At 37.9% G+C, this 20,812-nt stretch overlaps 1 protein-coding gene and 1 non-coding gene across 2 annotated transcripts in view; one reads left to right on the top strand and one right to left on the bottom strand.

Moving 5' to 3' along the window:
* Positions 1-20,812, top strand: part of LOC100672409 (nucleolar protein 4) — a 156,175-nt gene that overhangs the window by 51,352 nt on the left and 84,011 nt on the right. The window lies entirely within an intron of this gene.
* On the bottom strand, positions 20,025-20,131 carry LOC111749661 (U6 spliceosomal RNA). The gene has a single exon (XR_002784861.1). It is a non-coding gene; the product is annotated as a U6 spliceosomal RNA (small nuclear RNA).

Consider the following 20,812-nt stretch of genomic DNA (forward strand, 5'->3'; position numbering starts at 1 on the left):
TACTCAGTCGTAGACATAACATGCTTACCTTTGTCTTGCTAAACTATCATGCTTCATGAATCCATTGGAACTGTGTATTTATAGGGCACTGAAAATCCTATCTGAGCCCTGGTGGTGCAGAGGTTAAGAGCTATGGCGAGCTAAGGCTTCAAACAAAAAGATCGGCAGTTCGAATCATCCAGGCACTCCTTGGAAACCCTATGGGGCAGTTCTACTCTGTCCTATTGAGTCAGTGTCAGTCAGAATCGACTTGATGGCAACGGATGGTGTGTGGTAAAGAATGCTATATGAGCATCAAGAAATGGCAGACATACATATTGAATATATATGCTTTGCTCACATTAATGCTTCGTTGTCCCACTGAACTTCACTTACAAAACACAAGTTCTAAGATGAAATAATCAAGAATTTCCAGGTGGTGAGAGCAGAGCAATAAACCGTGCACGGGGCCCTTCTGATTGTGGAACCCTGTGTGACTGTATAGGTTGCATGCCTGTGAACTTGGTCCTGTGTGAATGTGATATCATGGAAGCTAAGAAGGGAGATAATAGCTAACATTTGGGGCTGTTGCTCTGTGCCAGAGGCTATGTTTTGGACTTTTTATGGAATTCTTGCAATAAATCAAGTGAAATATATTTTTATTCCCAATTTTAATAACTGATGACTAAAGCATAGAGAGATTGATTGATTCGACAAACATCTCCAGCTAATATGTGACAGACCAGTGCTTGAACCCAGGGAATTTGATTCCAGATCCCATTTCAGAGCAACAGAACAGAAGGTCGTATACTCACAGGTGGATTTAACAAAGGTAACATTTATTTACTTATTTTACATTAAAAAAAATTTACTGTGTTTTAGGTGAAAGTTTACAGTGCAAATTAGTTTCTCATTCGAAAATTTATACACATGTGGTTTTGTGACATCGCAATCCCCACAGTGTGTTAGCACTCTCCCTGTTTCCCTTTTCACCCTGGGTTTTCCATGTCCATTTGTCCAGTTTTCTTGTCCTTTCCTGCCTTTTCCCCTTTGCTTTTGGGCAGGTGTTGCCAGTTTGGTCTCCTACACTTGACTGAACTGAGAAGCACATTCCTCATGTGTGTTATAGTTTGTTTATAGGCCTGTCTAATCTTTGGCTGAAAGGTGGACTTTGGGAGTGCGTTTAGTTCTGAGTTAGCAGGGTGCCTGGGAGTCATAATCTCAGGAGTTCCTCCAGTCTCTGTCAGACCAGTAAGTCTGGTCTTTTTTTGTGAATTTGAATTCTTTTCTATATATTTTTTCCTGCTCTTTCCCGGGCCCCCTATTGTGATCCCTGTCAGAGTGCTCAGTGGTAGTAGCCAGGCACCATCTAGTTTTTCTGGGCTCCTGCTGGTGGAGGCTGTGGTTCATGTGATCCATTAGTCCTTTGGACTAATATTTTCCTTGTGTCTTTGGCTTTTTTTCCTTCTCCTTTGCTGTGAACGTGATGGAACCAATAGATGTATCTTAGATGGCTGCTGGCAAGCTTTTAAGACCCAAGACACTACTCACCAAAGTAGGATGTAGAATATTTTCTTTATGAACTATGTTGTGCCAATTGACCTAAATGTCCTCCAAGATTATGGTCCCCATCCCTCAGCCCCAGGAACTTGGTCCCTCAAGGTGTTTGGATGTGCCTAGGAAGCTTCTATGACTTTGCCTTGGTCAAGTTGTGCTGACTTCTCCTATACTGTATGTTGTCCCTTCCTTCAGCAAAGTTAACACTTGTCTAGTATGCAGTTAGTGATTTCCCTTTCCCACCCCTCCCCTCCCTCATAACCATCAAAGGTTGTTTTTTTCTGTGTGTAAACTGACTCGACAGCACTGGGTTTGGTTTTTTTTTTGGTTTCAACCTTTTTTTGAGTTTTTATAATAGTGGTCCCATATAATATTTGTGCTTTTGTGATTGACTTACTTCACTCATATTAATGCCCTCCATTAATGCCATCCACAATTAATGCCTATTAATGCCTTCATCCATGTTGTGAGATGTTTCATGGATTCATCATTGTTCTTTATAGTTGCATAGTATTCCGTTATGTGTATGTACCATAGCTTGTTTATCCAAAGTTAACATTTTGCCAACATCTACCTTCATCCTTTCCTAGAGGGAAACTCTGCCCTTAAGTTAGAGCTACTATTCACAGTTTTAAACTTTAACCACATATATACTACGTGTGTTTCAGTAAACAATGTATAGTTTTGTTTTGGCTGTTTTAGAATTTTCTGTTACCATAGAGATGTATATGGCCTTTGCTTGCTTTTTAAAAATTTCAGATTTTTTTCTTTTTTTTAGATTTATTAGTGATAATGTAACTTGAGGTCATATAATGTATAACGTAAAACATACAGCAACATTACCTGTAACCCATTGCCGTCGAGCCGATTCCAACTCATAGTGACCCTGTAGGACACAATAGAAGTGCCCCCTGGGATTTCCAAGGAGCAGCTGGTAGATTCAACCTTTTGGTTAGCCAACATTTTGGTGAGCCAATCTTTTGGTTAGCAGCCGAACTCTTAACTGGTCTTATTTTATAGTTATGACTGATTCATAATCCTACTTACCTTTTCCTTAGTCAATTTGTTTTCCAGTCTCTAAGATTACTACTTCATAATTACGTCTCTGAGACTCTAAGACCCCTCTCTTCCTCATCTCACCCTGAAATGATTGTTTTACTTACAACTTAATTAAGAAAATAGAAGGAACCACATATAAAGTATATCACAATTTCACCAGCAAAACTTCCAAACTACCTGCATCTGTACCCATGCCATAAAGTCAGCCTTTCTAACTCTTTCCGTGGATCAACTCTTCCTGTTTCAACCAAAACCTAATCCTTCCCTTACACGTTAGATCCGTCACTCTTCTCATTGAGTTTTCTCTTGCAGTGATCTCTTCTTTATCCTATATCGTTGGTTTTCTTCACTCTGCTGGATTCAATGAATCAGCATATAAGCATGATGTAATATGTACTCTTTTTACAGCACCTCCATTGATCTCATTGTGCTCTTTCATTTATTGCTCCATTTCTTTGTACTACTCTCTCCAACACACTTTACAGGAAGTTCATTGAAATGATTATCTCATCATCTCCACTTCCTCATCTCGTAGGCTTTCGTCTTCACTACTCTGGTTCATGTGAAGATCACTAACAGTCTTCATGTTGCCTAATTTACTGGTCAACCCTTAGTCCTCATCTCACTGAATGCTGATGGTTAAGGACAACACACTTTGTTTTCTGTAGACCTTCATTCTCAGTCACCTTTGTGAACTCCTCTTCCTCATCCCATTCTTTAGGGGGTGGAGTGCTCAAGGGTGCAGGCCTTAACTTTTTCCTCTGCTACACCCAATTTCTGAGTGATCACATCTGATCATGTGTCTCTAAATACCATCTGTACCCTGATGAATCCCAAATATACTTCCCCAAGCCCTGTCATTTTTCTTGAGATCAGGCTTATGTGCCCCTACCTAGTTCCTAGATTCTAACATTTTTCAGAGGACTTATCACTGTTTGAAGCTACTTTTATTTTTGTTAGTTAGTAACCATTTCTCTTCTAGAATGCAAATACCACATTAACTGATGGATCTTCTTAAATTTTTAATTTCCCTTTTATTTGCTCTATTTGAGATCATTCTTACATGATCCATTATTTAAGTAACTAAAATATAACCTTTCACCATAATTATGATTTTTCACACAAGTTTTATATATTTTTTGTTCTTTCTTTTCTTTTTTCCTCCAGCTGCACAAAGACACTCTCCTAGGTAATCCATATTGACTACCTATTCTACATTCCTTATTTTTCTCGGTACTTATGAATGTAATTAGACATACATATATCCAGGAGTTTACTTCATTTCAATTTTATAAAAATAGAATCATATCATTTACAGCATCCCATATCTTGCTTTTCTCATCCAACATTACCACATTACCTTTCTAAAAGACTTTCCTGTATCATAATATAATAGGAAATATGTGTGTGTGTGTGTGTATAGTGGCGACCAAAAGGACATGGTCTCTATTTTATGTAACATGCAGTCTATAGTAGCACTTTTAGTTTCTGTCTGTCTTTCTTAGATCAGTGGGAGCTCTGAGTGCTAAGCCTAGATTGAAGATGTTTAGATCTTTAGATCTTACCTCACAGCAGAAAACAGATAAATTATTTACTGCAAATGTCAGTTTAGTAAAAATTAAATAATAATTTGTATATTATAAATGTATTCTAGGTAATTTATGCCATAGGTTAACATTCTTAATTCTAATGATTTGAATTGCTTATCATTAAATAAAATCACAATTTCACTTTAAAAACATTGTTGCTCTCATGGTCAAAAGATTAGAAGACAGTTTCTGTATTACTCACAATTTCCAAAACTTATGTAAGTATCTTGTTTTGAATCTCCTTGGGGGGAAAAAATTAAATCCTGCTGATGTCTACTTAGTCTTTCAAGGCCTAGTTAGAATAACTAGAGCAAATACCTACCTCTAGAACCTAGAGTTCGATCAAAGTTAGATCCATAGAATACTGGTGTCCAAAGAGGTGCTATTAAGAGATCTATTGGAAAAATATTTCTATAGTAAATATATTTTCATGATTATCTGAGCCCCATTGGCTTCTGTAGTAGGAATCTTTGCCTCCCACTGAAACTTATATGCTGCAGAATTCTCCTGAAATAGGAAGAATATTTGGGGCTGGGTAGCCAAAAAAGAGGCAAATATCTTATTAAGAAATATAATTCTCTGAAAGGTATCTTATTTAGAGCAGGGTAAATGGTGAGTACAAGGACAAATGGTGAGAGGTTCAATATATCAGTATCCATTCAACAAGTATGCATTAAGCGCTAGGATACCAGCCAATGGGGATAAAAAAGCATGAAAAATGACATATGAGGTTGAATTGTATGGAATTGCCTTGAAGCATTCAAGCCTGAAAATGACTTAAAACAGAACACGAAGGATATGAGAATGAAGTATTTTTGAAATTGGCATGTATTTCTGTTTCAAATAACTACACGTGTACATTATACATACCTTGACCTGTACACTTGTGAAATTATCTTAATCCTGTTTTAGGTGGAAAGATAAAAGGGAATAAATACAAGAGATAGTGATTTAGTTGTGGGATAAATAAGTAGGGTAGTTGGAATTCCACTTTTTCTTCTATCCGAATTTAGATGATATGCTAATCTGGCAGCATAAGACTCTTGCTTGGAGAGTTTATAAAAAATCTACATTTATAGACCCACCTCATACGGGATGACTAAAACAATCCTGTGGGGGGAAAAATGATAGCCAATGTTTCAGATCCTACTTCTGAAGATACTCCGTACGTTTCCGCCCAGCAGTTCTGAGTGCCAAGATGGCAACAGTCTAAAGGGCATTAATTCATGTGGGTGCAGTTCATATTGAAATGCTATTTTGGGCCAGCGTTACTTTATAACTTCTGAACGAGGATTAATATACAAGGCTGTAGGGTTTACAGTTAGCTCTGTTTTCTTAGTTTTGAAAATTGCTACATGCTGCAGTTCCTTAGTAACTTTCAAAAACCTTCCTAAGGAAATTTACAGCCTGTTTTGAGTCTTACCTATCTGAATATTGCACACACTGGATTTAATTTTAAGACACTCACCGCAAAAACGTATACACACGATACTCTTTTACTGCTCAGCTTATATGTGAATAAAACCTTAGTGAAAATATGCTTGTGACTGAAATTGCATCTAATTTGGCTGAATAGAAGAGTTTCAAGTAATTATTAAAGCATATAAACCAGCAATAAAAGCAACTACCATTCACCATTTCATTTAGTTGGAAAATCTAATGAAACATGTTTTTAATAAAAATGATGTAAAAGAGTATACTTAGCAGGAAATTAAATTTAGCAGTTAATTTTTTATGATGGTGAGTTTTAATTAGAAAAGCTATTAAAATGTTTTTTCAAACTGAACGTCGAATTCCCTAGTGCGGTTATGTTGTCTTGTGTAAGTCATTTTCTTTTTTCTGCAAGTTTCTTTTCCTTTAATTGTTTCTTCTTGCTCAGGAAATTTTGCATAAAGCAAAAATAGTGTGAAGAATTTTTTTTTTTTTTTACAGAAATGTGATAAAATGTTTGACTTCCAAAACTGAGTCTGTTCTTGATGGCGTTATTATTCTCAATTTTTAAATTGCATACACTCTGGACTTAAATGCTATAATGCTGCTGTGTTTCTGTAATTCAAGGTGTTCTAAAGCCAGATTTGAAGGACTTTACATGATGAATTTGTTTAATTCTGGGTCGTGGTTAAGCTGTAGAAAGCTTTCTCTTCACAATAGTTGCTCTATAAATAATTATATTTGCCAAAATATAAGTTACTTTTGTAAGTAATATGCAGAAATCAGATAATTGGAAGGAATGCTGCTATGAATTGGAGGAAATTTTGATCGCTAGATCCTTTTGTAATATTGATGTGTATATGTTCAATCATTTGAAATTTCTTTTAAGCAGTAATTCTTTTACTTCCAAAAGCAGAAGAGCAATTTGGCTTACGTATAAAGCACAAGTATGAAAAAATGAAGCTTACTTATCCATTTATGTAAAACAGTTTTGTAGGGAATATTTTTTTCTTCTTGCATTTGGGGTTGAATTATTAGGAAGTTTGTTATACCTTTCTCTTAAGTTAAAATTCTGCCTTTAAATGTTTTACCCATATTATGTAAGTTGCTTTTAATGTAAATGAGTCTTTGTTTAGAAACTTAGCCTATTGACTTCAGAGTGAGGGTTGACACACCCCAGACCAGACCAATCTCAGGTAGGTCCTAGTCCTCTGGAAAACTGGAGGAAAGTGGCTTGGCTCCAGGCTTGCCTTGGAGAGTCTAATCTGATAAGGGAAGGATGCCACTTCTGGGTTAGCTCTTTGTTTGAAAATACTGCTTTTGTGGTTTGTCATTATCTTCATGACTGTGCTCCCTGGTCCACTGGTCCACGAATGGTTACATGGATCCAACGTTCAATGTTTCAGCATCTCCAGTAGATGTCAAAATTTTGTCAAAATCAAGTTGTTGTTAGGTACTCTCAAGTTGTTTCTGACTCATAGTGACCCTGTGCACAACAAAACAAAACACTGCCTAGTCCTGCACCATCCTCCTACTTATTAATATGTTTGAGCCCATTGTTGCAGCCACTGTGTTAATCCTTCTTTTCACTGACCCTCTACTTTATCAAGCATGATGTCTTTTTTCAGGGACTGGTCCCTCCTGATAACATGTGCAAAGTACGTGAGACGGAAGTTTTGCCCTCATTGTTTCTGATGGGCATTCTGGCTGTACTTCTTCCAAGACAGACTTCTTCATTCTTCTTACAGACTATGGTATATTCAATATTCTTTGCCTGCACCATATTTCAAATGCATCAATTTTTCTTTGGCCTTCATTATTCATCGTCCACCTGTACAAAATGTACAAAGCCAAATAGTGGATACTAAACCTTTTATTCCTTGAATAGTGAGTTTTGTCTGTTAACGCTTAAGTAAAGTTAAGAATCAACATGTCACTGGAGAGATGTTAGAAAATCTCTCTCTCAGGCATTTATTCAAATACATTTTGAACCTGTGAATTCATGTGTCTAGTCATATTATAGAAACAGAACCAGTTAACCAGTTGCTGTCGGCTTGATTCCAACTCATGGCGACCTCATACGTTGCCAACTAGGTATGCACAATATAGGGTTTTCAAGGCTGTGACCTTTTGGAATTAGATCGCCAGGCTTTTTTTTGAGACAACTCTAGGTGGATTTGACCTGCCGATCTTTCAGTTAGTGGCGGAGTCCTTAACCGCTTGCACCTCTCAGGGACTCCTATAGAATCCCAACCAACTGAATTTTTTGAATTTGAAAGTTTTGAGCAACTACCTTTTTCCCATTGTTTTTCGTTTGTGTGTTTGTTTTTACTACTCTCTGGTTAACCTCAGGAAACCCTGGTGGTGTAGTGGTTAAGAGCTATGGCTGTCAACCAAAAGGTCAGCAGTTTGAATCCACAAGGTGCTCCATGGAAACTCTATGGGGCAGTTCTACTCTGTCATATAGGGTTGGTATGAATTGTGATTGACTCGACAGCAGTGAGGTTTTTGGGGGGGGGGCTAACCCCATTGCCGTGGAGTCGATTCCTACTCATAACAATCCTATAGGACAGAGTAGAACTGCCCTTTAGGATTTCCAAGACTGTAATCTTTATGGGATCCCTGGAGAAGCAACAATTTAATGGTCGGCTGCTAACTGAAAGGTTGATGGTTCAAATCGACCCTGCGACTACATGGGGGAAAGACCTGGTGTACTCCTGTAAAGATTACAACCTAGAAAACCCTTTGGGGAAATTCTACTCTGTCCCACAGAGTCATATTAGTCAGAATCGACTCCACGGCTCACCACCACCACTACAACAACAACCTTTATGGAAGCCAACTACCACATCTTTCTCCTCTAGAGCAGCTGGTGAGCTCAAACCACTGACATTTGGGTTAGCAGCTGAGCACTTAACAACACCACACTATGCTGTGCTTCTTTACAACTTTCTTGTTGCTAATGTAGGTCAGCTAGTTATTACTTTTTTTTTTTAAATAGCTTAGACTTTAGGCAAAAACAATTTCAATGTTGAATAGGGCTTTGAAGTTGGTATTGTAATGAGAGCTGTACAAAAAGATAAAGCAACTACAAAATGGGGCCAAATTGACCAGAAAAATCTTTATTTACTCAAGTTCACAGGGACCATAATTAGATGATAGATGAATAGAAGGAAAGAACTGTTGGATGGTGTTATGGATTGAATTATGTCCCCCCAGAATATGTGCTATAAATCCTAACCTCTATGTCTATGGTTATAATCCCATTTTGGAATGGTGTTGTCTTGTTATGTTAATGAAACAGCAGTATCTTGGGTTAATCTCTTTTGTATCTTGGGTCAATCTCTTTTGAAATATAAAAGAGATTAAACAAGCAGAGTAGAGATGGAGGAAGAGAGATGCGAAGCCCCATGAAGATCGCCCAGAAGCAGAAGCTCAAAGAGACAAGGACCTTCCTTCAGAGCTGACACAGAGAGAGAGAGAGAGAGCCTTCCTCTAGAGCTAGGGCCCAGAATTCAGACTTCTAGCTTCCTGAACTGTGAGAAAACAAATTTTTATTTGTTAAAGGCATCCATTTGCGGTATTTCTATTATAGCAGCACTAGATAACTAAGATGAAGGAAACCCTATGGGGCAGCTCTACTCTTCCTATAGAATCCATATGAGTCAAAATCTACTCCACAGCACAGCACAACAACGACCTTCACAGAAGCTGGCTGCCACATCTTTCTCCTACAGAGCTTCTGGTGAGTTTAATCCACCCACCGAGCACTTAACCACACAACACTAAGCTGTGCTTCTTGTTGCTAATGTGGGTCAGCTAGCTATTACTTTAAAAAAAAAAATAGTTTAGCCTTTAGGAAAAAACAATTTTAAAATTGAATACAGAGGTCTAGTGAGAGTAACAAGCACTCAGAGGCAATCTCTACCACCCCACCACCAGCCAGCCTCACCCGTGGGGGTGGGAGGGGCAGAAGAGAGGAGTTCGCCATTTGCAGGCCAGCCTTGTTGACTGGGGAGGGGTGGTGATGGCCAGCCTGCTAAATTTGGCTGCCCCATTGGACTTGTGCCTGGAGGGCAAATGCCTTTGTCTGCCTCTCCCCCCCTCCCCCCACTACATCTCTGGGTAAATAAACTTTTGAAGTTGGTGTTGTGATGACAGCTGCACAAGTACATAAAGGAACTACAAAATGGGGCCAAATTGACCAGAAAAATATTTGCTAAAGTTCATAGGGGTCATAATTACATGCTAGATGGCTAAAAGGAAAGAACTGATGGATAGTATTGAAGAAAAGCGTTGAAAGGGCATTTCAGTTTATTATAGGTTTGTAGTATAATTGTTTTCTTAGTCTTTCTTCCCTACTTGACTGAGAACACTTTGGAGGCAGTGAACATAGCATATCTTATTCCTGCACCCTTGCAACCCCCTTTGAAGCCAACCATAGTATTTGACATATAGTAGAAAATAAATACTTTTTGAATAGAAATAGTGTTTTGAAATTTCTCCCCCATGTGATTACTTCTGTAGTGAAAGCACACCCACCTCTTAGACTCAGTTTTTCTTACCAATGTTACACAGTTCTTTTCTTTTCCAGGGGTAGATATTCTGTTCTTTTTACATCTTACTGTGGGAATCCTGATAGCTATGCTCTCTCCCTCGTCTACCTCACCGATCTACTCAAGAGCGATGAAGTGATAAAGCAGTTTTGAGATAATAAGGTAGATTCATTAAGAAGGCAGCATGAAGAAACTCTTAATGGTAAATCATGAGACCTGGTTTCTTATCCCAGTTCTGCCAGTGTAGTGGTTAAGGTTGTATGTCAGTTTGGGTGGGCCATGATTCTTAGTGGTTTGGCAGTTTTATGTAATGATATGGTTTGGCAATTATGTAAAGATGTAGTTTGCAGTTATATAATGATATAGTCATCCTCTTTCCCCAGCCACTCCCCGTATTGCCCAATGGGTTCATGAACAGAGAGGCCATGGAGGCAGCGATGGAGGTTATGCATGGGCTCAGTAACATGGACTTTCTCTCACTAAGGCCAACTTGGCTACAGCCACTGCTGAATGCTCAATCTACCAGCAGCAGAGACCAACACTTAGTCACCAATATGGCACCATTCCTTGAGGCGATCAGCCAGCAACCTCGTTGATTACGTTGGACTGCTTCCATCATGGAAAGAGCAGCGTTTCATTCTTACCAAAATAGACACTTACTGTGGGTATGAATGTGCCTTCCCTGCATGCAACACCTCTGCCAAAACTACTGCCTGTGTACTTACAGAATGCCTTATCCACTGTCATAGTATCCCACACAGCATTACCTTGAATCAAGGATCTCACTTCACAGCAAATGAAGTACGGGAATAGGCTCATGGTCATGAAATTCACTGGTCTTACCATGTTTTCCCGTCATCCTGAAGCAGATGGCTTGATAGAGCAATAGCCTGGCTTTCTAAAGACCCAAGTATAGTGTGAGCTAGGTACAAGCACTTTGCAGTGTTGGGACAGTGTTCTCCCAGAGGCTGTATATGCTGTAAACCAATCAAAAAAAAAAAAAATCAAACCCAGTGCCATCAAGTAGACTCCGATTCATAGCGGCCCTATACCACAGAGTAGAACTGCCCCATAGATGGTGCTGTAAACCAGTGCCCATATATGGGGCTGTTTCTCGCTTAGCCAGGATTCACAGTTCCAGGAATCAGGTGATGGAGATGGGAGTGACACTACTCATTTCACCCATGGTGACCCACAAGCAAAAATTTTGCTTTCTGTCTCCCTGACCCCGTGCTCTGTGGGTCTAGAGGTCTTAGTTCCAAAAAAAAAAGAAATGCACCCAACTGGAGACACAATACAGATTCTATTGAGCTGGAAGTTAAGAATGCCACTCAGCCACTTTGGATTCCTCCTGCCTCTGGATCAACAGGCAAAGAAGGGAGTTATCATATTGGCTGGTGTGATTGACCCTGACTACCAAGGGGAAATCCAATTAATGTTGCATAATGGAGGTGAAAAAGAGTACTCTGGAATACAGGAGATCCCTCAGGGCATCTCTTAGTACCACCATGCCCTGTGATTAAAGTTAATGGAAAATTATAACACCACAATATATAACACCCTGCTAAAGGCTGACATGACTACTACTAATGAAGGTTTGGGTCACCCCACCAGGCAAAGAACCACTACCAGCTGAGGGTAAAGGGAATACGGAATGGGTAGTGGAAGAAGGTAGTTCTAAATACCAGTTACGACCACGTGACCAGTTGCAGAAATGACAACTGTAATTGTCATGAGTATTTCTTCCTTGTTTTATTATGTATGTATATACATATGTATATATATGTCTGCATATATGTTTTATTATATATGTGCATATATATGTATATTTATGACTCACAGCAACCCTACAGGACAGGGTAGAACTGCCCCATAGGGTTTCCAAGGAGAGGTTGGTGAATTTGAACTGCTGACCTTTTAGTTACCAGCCTGAGCCAACCACTGCACCAATATATGCACATAGCAATTATTTTCATTTTCTTCCCTTATCCCATCACTTATAAAATATAAGATGTGAACAGGACTAGTGTGTTTTTGGTTGTACATGTGTTAGTTGTATCACGTTAGGCATAGCGCCTACAGCTACATGAGCCAAGAGGCGCCTCCAGCCTGACACCTGACTCACAGACTTAGAGTTTGCCAGCCTCTGCAAGTGCGTGAGCCACTTCCTCTGGATAAATCTCTCTCTCTCGTATATATACATATACACACACACACACTTCACTGGTTTTGCCTCTCTAGATAATCCAGCCTAAAACACCCAATAACTACTTCTTCAGCCATATTTAGGAATTATTAACATATTTGGGCAACCATTTCTTTATCTATAAATGAGAATCTTAGATAATCTCTCTCTAAGTTTCATTCTAGCTCTAGAACTCTGAGTGTTCACCCCTTTAGGGTTCGCTTTCTTGTCTACTATACCTCTGGGGTCTGCACTCTGACAATACGCTTTCCTTTAAAAATAAATGGGATTCTGTCATTTACTACAAATCTCTAAACTGGCTTATGAGTCTGTTTAGACTAGAGAAAGGGAGTCAAGAAAAATGGAGAACCTTCTCATCCTACTCCTGCTTGACCCTTTCCATCTAAAAAAAGCCTTTTTAATTCCAAGATAAACATTTTTGGAGTACTTAGAAAATCAGGGTTATTGCTGAGGGATTACACTTCTGACTCTCCTGGAATCTCCCTCCCATCTTGACTGAAAGAATCCTCCAAAGTCATCCTGTGTCTTGCTTTTGCTGCCAACTTACTATGCCTTTGGTAAGAAGCCACCATTAACACGAAGGCTTGTTGGTGATGCCAAATGCTGTTAAATTAATGCTCCCCTTTTTTCCTCTTTGAAGAACATCATTCGTAAGAATTCTTATTCCCTTCTGAATGTATGTATATATCTCTGTGTATGTGTGTTTATGTGGACAGAAAGAGTGTGTGTTTTAATTCTTTTGAAAATAATTACTATTTTCCTTCAAGCATTTCTCCTAAAATCTATCCTGAGGGCACTGGAGAGTTTCTTAGAATTTACTGCAGCAGCACCATTATCATATCTTTGACAACCTTAAATGTCCATATAATTTCTGAAACTTTCAGTTGTTTTGGCAGCTAAATATCAATCAGTCCATCTGTCACTATTGGGATTTATTTCTCTAAGATAACACTATTGATATGGTATAACAAAGTCTTGGACAAAAGATCTTCACATCACACAGAATACAAAATGCAATTCTTCACTGCTTAGCTCTGTCTTTATTTAAATCTATGCTAACGCAATCAAGAGAAATCAGATTATCATTAAAAGTATAGGGATTTTAGTACTTCAAAAGCCAATATCTGTGCTCTGAACTGGTCTCTATGTTTAATCATTTAAAGCATGTCGACAACAGCAGCAGTTTCTTCATTTAAAATGTCATGTACATAATTCTGTTTTAAGAGTCGATTAAAAAAAAAAAAGCCTCTAAATTCTCATTGGGAATCAACCATCTGAAAACAAATTATTTTTTAAGATATTTGTAATGGAAAGTGAGGATAAATGATGGCAAGAACTAAACTTTCTTGATTACTTGCTGTATGTGAAGCCCTGCTCCTAGAAGTAACTTTGGCATTTTTCGCAACAATCCTGTGAGTTATTTACTATTATTATAGCATAGATGAGGAAACAGACAAGACAAGGTAACTATCCTATCATCCTGCTAAGTGGTAGAAACAGGATTTGGACCCAAGCGTTCCGGACCTGGATCTGAAGTCCTTAAGCGCCATGAGATTCTAAACCTGCCACAGGCCTACTGTAACAGGTGTGTTTGCTGTGTTTTGTAAACTATGCATATTTACACATACTGTTTTATGCTCTGCAAGCCCACCCATCCCATCAGGTTCTTAACCTCTGGTCAGAGAATTAATATTCTGGTTAATATTTTAGATATTTCCCATGCTATTTAATCTGTATATAATTGCTACTTGTAGCTGTTTGCCCAGACCTTCCTATTTTCATGTATGTATTCTCCTCATTTCTGTATGTTAAGAAGAAATTAAAATACTCTTTCTAGCCATTGAAATATATTGGTTTTCTCTAGTTTCTCTAAAACAGAAGTACCAAACTTAAACTTCCTTATTTAAAAAATATCTCCTGACGATAATTGCCCTTTGTTTAAAATCCATATTTTCTTTTATCTGTTAAATATGTAATTGACTTTTGACAGTTTCTTTCATTTCCCCCTATTCTTCCCTTGTATGGAAGAAACAATAAGAAATTGTGATTGGCCTTCTGTACTGCATTCATTATTTTGAGTCTCCTCATTTTATTTTACTGTGCTTTATTCTAAATAATAAGACTGAGCTTGATAAAAGGGGGGGAAAAAAACCAATACTTTTCATTCATGACCATCTACTCAAGTCAGTAATAATTTAACTTATCTTACAAGCTATTTGGGGGTAACATTTAGCTTTGCTTTGTGTGAAGTAACAATGAAATCAGTACACTTTTTGATGAAGGGCAGCATTTACCTACATAAAGTTTCCATATGAATTGAATCATTTTGAAATATCAATAATATAAGTCATGTGTCTTAAAATAGCACATTTTATATAAAAATAAGTCACTTTAATCTAATAAAAATATTTTTAAAGAATATTAAAGGGTACGTAACGTGGAAATTATCCAGCTTACACTTAAGTAAACTTATATACTAATGGAATATTTGGCTCTATCTAAATGGGAACATTCAAAATAAAACATCAAACTTTAAAGGAATCCTTTGAATATTAGCAGTTGACATTATCTGTTTTTGTGAAGAGAAAAAAAGCTAGAACTATAAAGTACATTAAGCACTTACGAGATGGTGTGGCTTTGAGAACTTGGATTTGGTGAATTGAGAGGTACATAATAGAACTAGCCATAGCTTGGGTATATTTTTTGTCTAATGATTGTGAATACTGCTACATGTTATAGGACTTGTCACCTGGCCACTGTGTGAATAGGCCAATTTCTGCATTTGCATCTGTAGCTAAAGGACTTATTTCTACATTTTTATAAAGAAGACTAAAAAAATTGTTATTCTAGGTGTACTGGGTTGAAGAAAAACCAAAAATCAAACCTATTGATGTTGCATCGATTCTGACTTATAGTGACCACATAGAGCCTTTTCAGATTAAGTTTTAAGATGAGGCATACTGGAGTAGGGTGGATCCTAATCCAGTATGAGAGGTGTCCTTAGATGAAGTGGGAAATATGGACACAGAGACAAAGACACATAGAGAGACAGCCATGCAAATTGGAATTACGCTGGCAAAAGCCAAGGAACTCCTGGGGCTACCAGAAGTTGGAAAGCAAGGAAGGTCCTTCCCCAGAGGGCCAACACCTTGATTTTGGACTGCTAGCCTCCAAAACTGTGAGACAATAAATCTGTTGTTTTAAGCCATCTGATTTGTGGAACTCCATAATGGCAGCCCTGGGGGACTAATACACTGGGTATGAAACTTTTTATAAATCAGCCCTAGATAGCCTAAATATTTTGACTTTTTCTTCTGGAAAACATTTCTTGCTCCGTTGTGACAATATTATGATAATAACTGTCATACAGTTTAATAATCATAATACTCTTCTTGTGTCACATATGATTCCCATTTTGAAAACTACACCTTGTCTTCTGTGTCCTTTCCATTATATCACGCTGCTTTCACTACTAAAATTAATGCTTTACCTTGCCCAGCAAATGCTTACTAAGAGTTCTTTATAAAACCTTTTGAAACTATGGCCCTGTGAGAATCTTTAAACCTTAAACCAGAAATATCCCCTTAAGTCTTCTTAAAACCAAACAATAGTTTAGCTTAAGTAGTAAAGAATGTCTGCCTTGAGCATTGTGCTTTTTCAGGATCTATCTGTATGGAATCAAATTGACAACAGCAACTCAAAAGGTTAGAAAGAAAACTTAGGGGGTTGAGTTTATGTTAGTAGGAGAGGAACAACTCAGAAAAAGAGGGTGAGAATGTCTGTACAACTTGAAGAATATCATTAATGTCACTGAATTGTACGTGCAGAAACTATTGAGTTGGTATATGTTCTTCTGTGTATATTCTCAACAGCAACAAAAAATAAAATAAATTATTTAAAAAAATTTTTAAAAAGAGTCCTTTATGAACCAGATCCACAGATGTGATTAAAGATTAGAAAGGACAGGGATGTGGTACAGTGGACAAAGCAGTGAACCAGGGTTCACAGGACCAAAGCTTAAATCCCAGGTCTACGACATAAGCTGCGTGACCTCGCGTGTGCCATTTCACATTTGTTAGCCTGCAGTTCCTCAGATTTCAACTAGGAATCATTAATTATTAAAATTATAGAATTTATGATCTGAACCAATAATATAATATTGTCATTTATATTTATTAAAAAAATTTTTATTTTTTATTTACTACCTAGTATGTGGTGGTGGAAACCCTGGTGGTGTAGTGGTTAAGTGCTACGGCTGCTAACCAAAAGGTCAGCAGTTCGAATTCGCCAGGCGCTCCTTGGAAACTCTATGGGGCAGTTCTGCTCTGTCCTGTAAGGTTGCCATGAGTCGGAATTGACTCAACAGCAATGGGTTTGTTTTTTTTTTATCGTATGTGGTGGCACTATATGAAGCGCTAGAGATGTGGCAATGTGTAAAACAGAAAAGGAGCCTACGCTATTAAAGTTGATATCTAGTCTAATGGAAGGGGGGGTCATTAAATAAACACAAGATTAAATACATAATTACAAATGATGACAACCACTATGAAAGGGAAGGAGCCTTATGACAGAGCATAACAGTGACATCAGTTGAAACAGGATATCTCTCAGAGCAAGTGGCTGACCCAGATAGATCCAAGTGAGTGGCAGTTCCGATGGAAAAGGCAGGAGAGCCCTTCAGAGAGAAGGAACAGTGTGTGCTAAGGCCTTATGACTCATAAACCGTTAAGGTATAATGAGTTACTATTTTGATTGAAATATGTATGCTTGTGTTTTCAAACCCTTCTCCTTCTCCCCTTACCTCCTTTCGAGCTGATTCAAGGGCTTTCCAAATGAACTGCCCTGAGGGTAAGCACAGTATAAAAAGAATAAAGAATCAATTGCTTGGCTTTTGAGTTCTTAAGTAGGTATTTTAAAATTAATAGCATAGATACATATCTTTAAAATCGTGACTTTCATTTGCAAGATCCAGACACTGAATAGAATTCTAAAGACTTGGCTTTAAGTAGGCTCAAAACCCTAGAAGTCTGTACAAATAGAGTTTATAGAATAAATTTGGGAAGGAGAAGAGTGCATAATTACGTAAGAAATTTTTTTCTTCCAAAGAAGGTAACAATCCAACCATAGGTGGGAAAGAACAATTTGGAGAGATGAGGTTCGCGGTTCTCTGAAAAAGGCCTAGTGGCCATAGCAGGTAGGCAGGGTAATTGGAAAATGTTTGAAGGATTCAAGAACCTAGGGAGTTTATGTCTCATTATCCAGGATGTACTCCAGAAGACACAAAGCTTTATAGAGGCGCTCTGTGTCCAACATGGCATCTGAAGAGTGTAATAATAGCAGTAGCTATTAAGGAAGGTCTCACAGACACATACCCAGCATGGAGATGGGGTGACAGGGAGAAGCAGGTGAGAGGTCTGGTGAACTAGCAGAATCTCCATAGACGGGATGAAGAAGTCCTGAATCTATTACCTGGAAGTATGGCAGGGTCATAGTAATTATGAGCCGATTCAAAAAGGATAGAAATCTGTTGGGAACGTCACTCGTCATTAGGGGACAGTGAACAGAATAAACTGGTCTCCTCTTCCTTCCTACCACCCCTCCCAGGATTCACACGACATACGTCACTCAGACTCCTAGAGAGATGGGGAAGAGGTGGTGGTGGTGGTCAGAATCCTGAGTAGTTTACAAAGAGACTGAGTAACTGGAAATGACTGAACTAGCTTCGTTTAGCTTATGTTCCCCTTCCTGAGCAGAAGTGAGGCAAATAAATGGAATTCAATCTAAAAGAAAAATGCCCTCTTATTTTTGCGCACTGAGTTGGTGACCATATAAATGTATAGCAGTCCTACATGAAAAACAAATGGCAGTAAAAAACCTTTTTCCGTCTAGTTGATTCTGACTCACGACAACCCCATGTGTGTCCGAGTAGAACTGCACTCCTATAGGGTTTTTCAGTGGCTGTAATATTAAGGAAGAGTCCCTGGGTGGCACAAATGGTTTGAACCTACCCAGAGATGCCGTTGAAAACAGGCCTGGGGGTCTGCTTCTGAAAGGTCACACAGCCTTGTAAACCCTGTGGAGCAGCTCTGCTCTGCATGGGTGGGGTCACCATGAGTCACAATGGACTCCACAGCTCGTAACAACAACAATCGTACAGAAGTATATCACCAGGCCTCCAGTGGTGCCCACTGAGTGGATTAGAACCACCTTTAAGTTTATTTATTTATTTATTTAAGTTACTAGCAGAGCGAAAACTGTGCCACTCAGGGACGAATATCAGTAGTAACCATCACGGGGCAAAGTCTAGAAGTTACCATTTCTAGAGTTTCCCAGCTGCTTTGAATTTATCACCATGATCAATTTCCCTCCTTTTTTAATACCTTGTAAGAAATTGGCTGTTTTGTTCATTATGTACCTGTGTTCCTTGATAAGTGGTGACTAAGCATTTGAGAAACTCACTTCCAGATAAAAATAAATATTTTTAAACCATGTTTGCTTGTATTTTGCTCCCATATGAGTAATTATTGAATTATTGCTTTTCATATTTGCTTGTCATTATATAGACATGGGTTGCCTTGAACATGACTTTTTAAATGTTTTATCTTCTCCACATGCCTTTTTAAAATGAATTACTTGCTGAAATGCAGCAAAGGAATAAATTCTTACTTGTGGGAAGAAATTTGTTTGTTGAAGTGATGGTATTGAGGCGGTATATCATTTTCTTGTGGGAATTGTTCTTTTGTCCATGACATATAGTGTCACCTCAAGAATGCTGCTGCTTGAAGACATTCTTTGTATATTGACAATTGTCTTTATTAATAAAGGGCAAAAGCCGTGGTTAATAAGAATGACTTAATTTTTTTTTTTTAATTTTAGAGGAAGGGAATTTACTTCACCTGAGACAGCTGCCCTTCATTTAGAATCTGATTTAATGCAGATTTCTGTGACCTGACCAATGCTGATAAGGTTATGACCACCGTCTCTGAAATCCACAGTGATTTCATTGTAATATAGAGAGCAATATAGGTATTTACTGTCTCACTTGCAGGTGAGAATGTGTAGACATTGCCCACATATTCAAATTTAGACTAAAATATCTTGGCTTCTAGAAAATGCCAAAATATTGCAATTATCTGAATGGAAAGAAAATAACACACAAATATTCATTGGATTCCTCTTTTAGTTCACAGGAATTATTTTTATGATAGAAAAGGTCTGGATGTTAACATCTATTAGGTTGTTTTGTTTAGTGTGAAAGTAATAGGGTATTTTCATTTGGTGGTTTGTGGTCAACCTACTTAGGAAGTTAAATGTATTTTTGGTTTGTTTTATTTTTCCAGAGGCATGGATAGATAGTGTGTTGCTTCTTGACTATTGTCATGGGAGGTAATATCCTGGAGCACTCAAACGCTTTTTGTTTTATGCTGAAAGGGGCGGTAATGGATAATAGAAAGATCATCAATTGCTCAAATAACCACTAAAGGTCTGCTGCTATCAAATTTCTGCCAACATCCTTCACTTCTACTAATATTTTATTTATTTTTAAAGTTTTATGTTGTTGAGAATACACACAGCAAAACATAAACCAATTCAACTGTTTCTGTATGTACAATTTAGTGATTACATTCTTCGAGTCGCGTAACCATTAAATACACGGGAGGCTTCATGAATTTGCACGTCATCCATGCGCAGGGTCTATGCTAATCTTCTCTGTATTGTTCCAATTTTAGTATCTGTGCTGCCAAAGCGAGCACTACAGATATTTTAAATTAACTATTTCACATGAATTTAAGTGAATTTTCTCATTCTTGTAAGTATATTTCTTGAATTCCATTTAGAATTTGGAATAATTGGGAGCTTTCCCCTCAAATTGTGTTTAAATGTTAAGTAAAAACCAAAAACCAAACCCACTGCCGTCAAGTCAATTCTGACTCATAGTGACCCTACAGGACAGAGTAGAACTGCCCGTAAAGCTTCCAAGGAGCTCCCGGAGGATGCGAACCACCAACCTTTTGGTTAGCAGCCATAGCATTTAGCCACTACGCCATTTTTTAATTTTTAGGAAAATTTAACCTTTGAAGTGGTTCATAGGCATTGGGGAGTGTATGTGTGTGTGTGTGTATATGTATATTCTGACTCGATGGAACCAGGTTTGGTTTTTATATATATATATTATACACACACATGCATAAATATACAATTAATAAATGTATGTACAAATATGGATGTATAAATATACACATAAATATTCATACACACACATATACACATAAATGTATGCGTATGTGCATACATATATGCAACAATAAAAAAAAACCCAAAAAACCCAGTGCCCACAGGGTTTCCAAGGAACACCTGGCACATATATGCAAGTGTATGTGAATATATTTATGAAAATATTGGTTAAAAAGAAATAAATCTGTCGGGCCTTTTAT

Source organism: Loxodonta africana, chromosome 11 (genome assembly GCF_030014295.1).
Source record: "Loxodonta africana isolate mLoxAfr1 chromosome 11, mLoxAfr1.hap2, whole genome shotgun sequence".
Taxonomy (NCBI): domain Eukaryota; kingdom Metazoa; phylum Chordata; class Mammalia; order Proboscidea; family Elephantidae; genus Loxodonta; species Loxodonta africana.